This window comes from Pocillopora verrucosa, chromosome 14 (genome assembly GCF_036669915.1).
Source record: "Pocillopora verrucosa isolate sample1 chromosome 14, ASM3666991v2, whole genome shotgun sequence".
Lineage (NCBI taxonomy): Eukaryota > Metazoa > Cnidaria > Anthozoa > Scleractinia > Pocilloporidae > Pocillopora > Pocillopora verrucosa.
In genome coordinates this window covers 5,490,711-5,500,572 of record NC_089325.1, presented here as the reverse complement: position 1 = coordinate 5,500,572, position 9,862 = coordinate 5,490,711, and the positions used below count along the sequence as shown (strand labels likewise).

General features: G+C 34.7%; 1 pseudogene; it reads right to left on the bottom strand.

Moving 5' to 3' along the window:
* Positions 1-6,707: 6,707 nt before the first annotated feature.
* LOC136278069 (uncharacterized) lies at positions 6,708-9,239 on the bottom strand (annotated as a pseudogene).
* Between the last annotated feature and the right edge of the window lie 623 nt (positions 9,240-9,862).

Here is a 9,862-nt window from a genome sequence, read left to right as displayed (position 1 = left end):
ATAATGGAGGGGATAAATTCAAATAGCAAAGGGTTAAAATTAAATAACATTGGGAGATTATACTAACTTTGTACTGTTTAGAAAACAGTTTCTTATTTATGCCAAGCTCTTAATATTCAAAAGCATTCCTTATCATTTTTGTGTTCTTTTGTGTACCTTGAAAAATAAACACAGAGAAAGGAAACCACAAAGGATTAAACTTAAAGCTAAAGCAAAGTTTAATTTGAGCCACAGCTGATCCAATTACAGAGCACTTCATATTGTAACCCATTTAGCAGTAAAGTTCATCTATATATTTGCCAGCTTGTCACAAGTCTTACCCCTCTCCTCGAAGTCTCTATAAACATATTTTTCTTTGTGGTTCCTAATTGGTGATAAGTATATTACAGCTCCTCAATTTCTCTCTCTCAAGACGAGGTAACTCTAAATTTAATATAGTAATGGACTTGATAAAACTCAAACTAATACATAGATTTAGCCAAGCCTAAAAACGGAGCTCTTGTTAGTTTATATTCTAGCCCCTCATTATAATAAAAACTGTTATAAAACTCTTCAGCACTGGCTGTAGAAGAGTTTCTTCGAGGGGGATTGAGAGACCAGTCAGGGGGGTGGGAAGGGAAGGGAAGAATTGGCGAGGTCTGGAATTCTCACAACTTGCGATGAAATGCATGCTGGTCAGCGGTATCTTCAAGAAGTTGTAGACCTTCGTTGTTGTTCCTGGTGTGATGAGCAAATTCTCGAAGATAGAGAGTCTTTTCTTCAGAAGAAGAAGTGTGCGATGTCAGCATCAGTTGAAATTATATTCTTTTGAGCGTGACTGATAATTTTGGTTCGGGAAAATGAGCAAAAACTGAAAGAAACGACGGTAAACTACTACGGGTCTAGACATCACCAGTCGATCGAAGAGTATACACGTGATAACAGTGAATTAGTAAATCAAGACGCCAGAATCGTATGGGCTTCACTTATATCTTCTCTTGAAGTTTCCAGGTATGACTGCTTGTTTCATGATTGTCCTCAGGCTGGAAATACACGGCGTCTTTTAGTGATTCTTTCTGTTATTTGATTCGGTAACCTCTGATGTAACGGGAATATATATATAACAGCGTAATATGTGACTTAAACACAGTCTATATACTGTAAGATTTTACGCCCCTAACTCAGTCGGTAGATTAATTATAATAAATTAATGTATAATAAATTATACTACTGGCGTAAAATTTACATTATATATATCACCGACTGGAAGAAATTACGCCGTTAGTTACTAGCGTAAAATCTTACAGATATATATATATATATATACAACATGTTAAAATGAAACATAACAATAAACGTTGTTGATATGTAAAAGTATTAATTTGATTATCTACCAGCAAGCTGTTGAATTATATTTCAAACCAACTGTTTTCCACAATTTGTAAACACCATTACAAAATAATAGTCAGGGAAACATACATCATGTTTGAAATGTTGTGTTAATAGTAAGTGAACAGGATTGAGGAGGGTGTATGTGGGAATAGGCTTTCTTGTCTGTATTGTTAATTTGCTGATCACTCTTGTTGCCCATGTTTTGATGAGGTTGGGCTGTCAACAGAGGATTTTAGTTGGCAGTGGCTTTTTTCAAACTTGGAAACTATCATCGTGAAAGTCATACTCATACATACTCATTCTTATTCTGATAAACTAGTTTTAAGAAGGATACAATATCTTATTACAAATATTTGATGTATAGCTAGGTTGTGCACAAATATTTAATTTAACTATACTTTTATAGCCAATACTAATCCCTACACATGATTAAATGTTAGTAGGATCAGTGGAAAAATGTACCAAACATCTGCAAGATTTGATGTAATTATTTTAATTACATGAATATTAACTGATACTAGGAGATCTAAGAATATTCAAAAGAATGTAAATTTTTTTGAAAAATTAGAACTCAGCATAGGCCAAACAAACAAGATTCTTAGAAAAAGAAATGTGTATTAATGAAGACAGCTAAGCAACCTTTTTACTGGTTTTATATGTTGAAAACACACATGCACATGCAGATTTCTTATAAACCTGTGGTTCAAGCCTGCCTTGACCTCAAAATTTTAATGCACACCTTAAAAGGAGAAGAAATAAATTTCAAGTTTTTTTTTAATACAGTTTAGGAGTTTTCAGGTAAAATTGAGTCAAACAAAGAAATTTTCACAACTAATTTGATAGGTTAGCCTACCTAGAACAATCAACTTTTTTCAACTTTATGTACAAATAAGACTAGATATGTACCAATGATGTACAAACAAACTATCTGTGGTAAGAGGGCACGCTTTCCTTTCTTCAATTTAAAATATGCTGAGGTTATCATCTTTCCACAAGCTGAGATGTTATTTGAGTAAATATCCAGAGAAGGATAAAAGGCAAGATATGGTCTGTACAACTTTCTTATTTCAATTTTATAACCTATTAAGCTAAGTCATTTATATTCTTGCTGTGTGCATTATGCAGATGCCAATTAATTTAACTTTCATGCAGGTCAAAGTAAATTCATGAATTAAAATAGCAGAGCCCATTTTAATTTCAGTCCTAATCAAAGGGGAATCTTTGCTTTTCCAGTTTCCCACCCTTTAAAACTTACATATCTTGCCACCAATTCTTTATATCAATGTTAAGTTAATGAGTATTGGTAAGAAACACCATGCATTAATGAAAGCTTGAGCAAGAGTATTTAATGAAATTCAAAAAAATATATTACATGTTACAATGTGGCAACTTACACAACAAAATTATATAATCACACAATTCCAAACAAATAAAGTCAGGGAACCTGCTTCAACTTTTGAGGGCTTGGGGTAGAAATAAATAAGTATGGAAAACAGTTACAATACAAAGTTGAAAGTTTAAAAGCTAAGAGATATACATTACAATCATCAGATCCTATGCATTTTAACAAAAAAGGGTCAGTAACCACTATAACTTCTCCCAAACATTCACTTACAGGAAATTATTAATTTTCGTCACTAGGTGGTACTGTACTAACAATAGTTCCACTGACATATTTTTCATGAAAGACACCTCTACAATAGTAGGTACACATGTTAGGGTGTAAAGGGTTAAAGACCAGGGTTGGAGGGTGCCTTGTGTTCATAAAAATTGAAGTTCAGTGCCTTTACCAACCTTTTTTTGGTTACAAAGATCAACAAAGAACAACAGCCACACCAAAAAATATTTTTCATGAAAGACACCTCTACAAATGTACTGATAGTGTAAGGAGAAATTCTGTCTAAGTCACTAGTAGGACTAAAACAGTTAAAATGTGGGATTTCATTATATTGTAATGATTACAAATTTCTTATGCTTTCAAATGTAACAAAAAAAATGTGATGAAGATCTGATGTTATGAAACAATGGAAAAACCTGTTGCTAGTAGCTTTTGTCTTTAATGTTTAAATGTTCATGGGAAATGCTTTTCTTTGAAAGCAAGGATACAGAAGTTTTTGAAGCTGATAGAAATAAGATGTTTACAAGAAATGAAAAGCAAACTGACAATTATACCTTAATGCTTGACATGCTTTACTCAAACATGTCAGTTGTGTGTAACTACTATTGTAGAGGTGTCTTTCATGAAAAATATTTTTTGGTGTGGCTGTTGTTCTTTGTTGATCTTTGTAACCAAAAAAAGTTGGTAAAGGCACTGAACTTCAATTTTTATGAACACAAGGCACCCTCCAACCCTGGTCTTTAACCCTTTACACCCTAACATGTGTACCTACTATTGTAGAGGTGTCTTTCATGAAAAATATGTCAGTGGAACTATTGTTAGTACAGTACCACCTAGTGACGAAAATTAATGTACATTTTACCAATAGGACTCAGACCCAACTTCAAGTCTTTCTTGAAATCTAAAAATTTGAAATCTAAAAATTTGAAATAGTTAATATTTTTCATGAAAGACACCTCTACAATAGTAGTTACACACAACTGACATGTTTGAGTAAAGCATGTCAAGCATTAAGGTATAATTGTCAGTTTGCTTTTCATTTCTTGTAAACATCTTATTTCTATCAGCTTCAAAAACTTCTGTATCCTTGCTTTCAAAGAAAAGCATTTCCCATGAACATTTAAACATTAAAGACAAAAGCTACTAGCAACAGGTTTTTCCATTGTTTCATAACATCAGATCTTCATCACATTTTTTTTGTTACATTTGAAAGCATAAGAAATTTGTAATCATTACAATATAATGAAATCCCACATTTTAACTGTTTTAGTCCTACTAGTGACTTAGACAGAATTTCTCCTTACACTATCAGTACATTTGTAGAGGTGTCTTTCATGAAAAATATTTTTTGGTGTGGCTGTTGTTCTTTGTTGATCTTTGTAACCAAAAAAAGGTTGGTAAAGGCACTGAACTTCAATTTTTATGAACACAAGGCACCCTCCAACCCTGGTCTTTAACCCTTTACACCCTAACATGTGTACCTACTATTGTAGAGGTGTCTTTCATGAAAAATATGTCAGTGGAACTATTGTTAGTACAGTACCACCTAGTGACGAAAATTAATAATTTCCTGTAAGTGAATGTTTGGGAGAAGTTATAGTGGTTACTGACCCTTTTTTGTTAAAATGCATAGGATCTGATGATTGTAATGTATATCTCTTAGCTTTTAAACTTTCAACTTTGTATTGTAACTGTTTTCCATACTTATTTATTTCTACCCCAAGCCCTCAAAAGTTGAAGCAGGTTCCCTGACTTTATTTGTTTGGAATTGTGTGATTATATAATTTTGTTGTGTAAGTTGCCACATTGTAACATGTAATATATTTTTTTGAATTTCATTAAATACTCTTGCTCAAGCTTTCATTAATGCATGGTGTTTCTTACCAATACTCATTAACTTAACATTGATATAAAGAATTGGTGGCAAGATATGTAAGTTTTAAAGGGTGGGAAACTGGAAAAGCAAAGATTCCCCTTTGATTAGGACTGAAATTAAAATGGGCTCTGCTATTTTAATTCATGAATTTACTTTGACCTGCATGAAAGTTAAATTAATTGGCATCTGCATAATGCACACAGCAAGAATATAAATGACTTAGCTTAATAGGTTATAAAATTGAAATAAGAAAGTTGTACAGACCATATCTTGCCTTTTATCCTTCTCTGGATATTTACTCAAATAACATCTCAGCTTGTGGAAAGATGATAACCTCAGCATATTTTAAATTGAAGAAAGGAAAGCGTGCCCTCTTACCACAGATAGTTTGTTTGTACATCATTGGTACATATCTAGTCTTATTTGTACATAAAGTTGAAAAAAGTTGATTGTTCTAGGTAGGCTAACCTATCAAATTAGTTGTGAAAATTTCTTTGTTTGACTCAATTTTACCTGAAAACTCCTAAACTGTATTAAAAAAAAACTTGAAATTTATTTCTTCTCCTTTTAAGGTGTGCATTAAAATTTTGAGGTCAAGGCAGGCTTGAACCACAGGTTTATAAGAAATCTGCATGTGCATGTGTGTTTTCAACATATAAAACCAGTAAAAAGGTTGCTTAGCTGTCTTCATTAATACACATTTCTTTTTCTAAGAATCTTGTTTGTTTGGCCTATGCTGAGTTCTAATTTTTCAAAAAAAATTTACATTCTTTTGAATATTCTTAGATCTCCTAGTATCAGTTAATATTCATGTAATTAAAATAATTACATCAAATCTTGCAGATGTTTGGTACATTTTTCCACTGATCCTACTAACATTTAATCATGTGTAGGGATTAGTATTGGCTATAAAAGTATAGTTAAATTAAATATTTGTGCACAACCTAGCTATACATCAAATATTTGTAATAAGATATTGTATCCTTCTTAAAACTAGTTTATCAGAATAAGAATGAGTATGTATGAGTATGACTTTCACGATGATAGTTTCCAAGTTTGAAAAAAGCCACTGCCAACTAAAATCCTCTGTTGACAGCCCAACCTCATCAAAACATGGGCAACAAGAGTGATCAGCAAATTAACAATACAGACAAGAAAGCCTATTCCCACATACACCCTCCTCAATCCTGTTCACTTACTATTAACACAACATTTCAAACATGATGTATGTTTCCCTGACTATTATTTTGTAATGGTGTTTACAAATTGTGGAAAACAGTTGGTTTGAAATATAATTCAACAGCTTGCTGGTAGATAATCAAATTAATACTTTTACATATCAACAACGTTTATTGTTATGTTTCATTTTAACATGTTGTATATATATATATATATATATGTAAGATTTTACGCTAGTAACTAACGGCGTAATTTCTTCCAGTCGGTGATATATATAATGTAAATTTTACGCCAGTAGTATAATTTATTATACATAATTTCAAAACTTGTACAAAAGAAGTAGGCTTGAAAGGTTCAAATATCATGCTGATGTGAACACTTTCCTAATGCATACTTTAAATAGATCCTCCATTCCAGTGTAGACGAGATCTTCACTCCTTGTGACAATGCAACTTTTCACTACCTTATGTATTCATGTATGTATTTTATGACAGTTAGTTTAACACATAAATTTTTGTTTGGTCAGTGATATTGTTTACAATAGAGCATGCAAGACAGAGAGACAATATAGCCTCTTTTTCATAAAAAATCCAGGTTTTTAGTCATGAGGATTTAATGTATTGCAATTTTTATTTGCAATAATAAAAACAAATCTGACTTCTTTTAAGCAGACCAAGCAAAGTAATCTTGCAAAGAGGGAGGGTCCAATTGAAAAAATCAGATGAAGTTGTGTTACCATAAAGGCAAGTTAGTGCATTCCTGAATAAGGCACAAACTATGTACATTTTACCAATAGGACTCAGACCCAACTTCAAGTCTTTCTTGAAATCTAAAAATTTGAAATAGTTAATGATGTCCCCAAAAATCCACTCAACAGAGGAACGAACTTTACTCATGGACTTTTTAAATTGCTGCATCTGATTTGTCAGCACTCCACGTTGAAGTGGCCTCTGCAGGTGCACACGATGAGGGAATGCTGGGTCACCACAAATGCACATTGCCTGGCCGGTTGGAGAGAAAGCGTGCCTCTCAAGATCATTCAGCAACCTGGACTAGACCAACATTGATGCATCATGTTTTTTACCTTTTGTTAAGAAAGTATATTGTAAATGGAGTTATAAACTGGGGAAAATACTTTATTAAGGTAAGTTGGCTTAAATCTTGGCACTTTTTTTAAGCTCAAGAAATCAAGAATGTTTCTGGAATTGAAACCTTTCTTCACATTAGCAAATTCACTGTAACACCATTCTGGTAGGAACATGGATCATCATCTAGTTTTTTTTTTTGTAACAAACCAAACAAAGCATTAGAAATGCCTCATTGATTTAAATCTGCAATTCCCCTCTTCCAACTGGTGTTACTCATTAGCTGTGTTGGATGGCAAAAGGGCCCAGGGGCAGTTAAAAACATTTGGTCTCCTACCCTGGCCACACACCTCATCAGCTTACAGACAAATGGTGTACTTATCTACGGGTCCAAAGAGATTTGCAACGAGTCCGTTTGGCAGAACAACAGACTGAAATTTTAGACCGTGCACACGCTTGTGCCCATTGTATACGGTCCTTTGCATATCCCCTGGCCGACAGATTGGTCTCACTGTACCATTCACAAACCCGAAACAATTATCTAAAGCAGCACCTTTAGCAAAAGCTGCATTACCATACACTTGAAGAAGTATTGGGTCCAGAATACAGTGCTTGTACTCAGTTATCCGGTGGCCGTGTATGGTGTAAATGTGATCGGTGGCTGTGCCACGAATCATGCTCAGTACTGGTAAAGGCCGCCCAAAACGAGGAATTAAATCTGATTATTTTGCACGGGTGACTAAATCTTCGCAACAAGACGCACAGACCTTCTATTCCATCAATCACAGATCCCTGGTTGCAAGTAAAAGTTTATGGGATGTCAAGAGCTTCGGCAAGCACAGAAATGTCAGCTTTTCTGAGGCGAAATTCCGCTTTACACTCAGTGTCGTCCATTTCAGCAAGGTCAAACGTTCCGTAGCCTTCGTAGGGAAACTCGGGATTTTTAGACAAAAGTCCTCATCATCTATAACCCCACCATCGTATGCTAGAACTACGGCTTCTCGTGCATCCTTTAAACTCATTTTGTATTTATCTCTTGTCCGTATCACAGGAAAACTAACTAAGATAACAAACAAGTAGACAACAAGGTTTGTGAAAGCAAAACTTTTCTTACAAGTGGATGACGAATTTGCTACATAAGATTCGCGTCATGTTCAAAAGCTCTAATATTCAGGTAAATATGATTTCAAAATCCAAGGAGAGTCCCTTATCAGCGATGGGAAATGGGTTTATGCTAAAGAAATAAACCAAAAATTCTGGAATGAAAATGGCCGCCACGTCCACAGGAATCTTAATCTTTTTTGTGTGGGATTTCCCACACTTTGTCAAGGCCCGCGAAATTTATTTCTTTATTTATTTCTCCACGAGAGAGAAGTGCTTGTCACGTGGTTTCTATTTGCGTTCAGTGAGCCGTGAAGACTGGATTCCAGTCGGCGTTTTTTCATAGTGTATTGTACGGCGGCCATTTCTCTTCTCAGTCGTTGGGTTTAGGAGAACTTATTCGGAATTTCATGTTTGTTTCTTGGGGATTTTTGTTTCCAAGGATAAGTCATTTCATATTTTCACGGGTTCTTTGCGTGCTTTAACTTTTCAATTTTGTTGTGGGAGCTTCACGATTAAGCTCTCACGAAAGGCGATTACGTTTGTACACCTGGTTTGTGTTCTTTCTTTCATAATCTGAGGCGTTTGTTTCGTTATTTCTTCAGATGTCTATAACAGAAGATTTTTTCACGTAAGCCAACACGCTGAAACGCGTCTTGTAATCAGTGCAGGTTGCACAGGAGCTTTTACGCTTTCACAAGCCAACATTTATCGGCTTGGACCTTCGGTGCGGGTTGTGCCAGATTGAAAGGAGTCATTGTACTCTCGCAAGCCAACATTTGTCGGCTTGAATGTATTTGTGCGGGTTGCGTTTCAGAGAGTCTCAGGGTGTCTCAAAGTGTCTCACGAGTGTCTCAAAATGTCTCACGAGTGTCTCAAAGTGTCACAAACTGAAAGAAACTATTTTTTGCCTTGAACTGTCAAGAGTGTTGTCTATTTTAATAAACTGAGTTTCTAGTTAGTTGGATTGTTGTTGTTGCTCGCTCAAGCACACAAGTAAATATGGGGATCTCCATTGACCAATTCCGTTCAAGGATTGGATCTCATGAAGATTTACATCCTGATTTTAGTGAAAACTATGACCTCTCTGATGATCTCAACATTCCATCAACATCGCTGAATAATGAACCACTGATATTGAATGAATTACCTGATTTCGATTTTCGTCAAATGGTCCAGACACCCGATAAAGAGCAAAAAGAATTTTTTATCACATTTTACATCAGATTAAAACCTCAGAAACCCCTTTCTACTGCTTCCTCAGTGGAGGGGCTGGTGTTGGCAAATCGCATTTAACAAAAGCTTTGTATCAGGCAGTGCGTAAGTATTATAACACTAGAGCTGGAGATGATTTTCATCAGATCAAAGTTATACTATTAGCTCCAACTGGTAAAGCTTAAGGGTAACACTCTTCCCATTCCTGCCAATCAATCACTGAGAAATTACAAACAGCTTGATTCAAGTAGACTAAACACTTTGAGAAGTCAATTGATTTTTGGTGATGAAATCTCAATAGTAGGAAATGGTATGTTTGAAATACAGCTAAACAATAGGCTTAAAGATATAAAAGGCTGTAGAGAGGATTTTGGAGGTGTGAGCATAATTGCTATTGGTGACTTATTCCAATTAGAA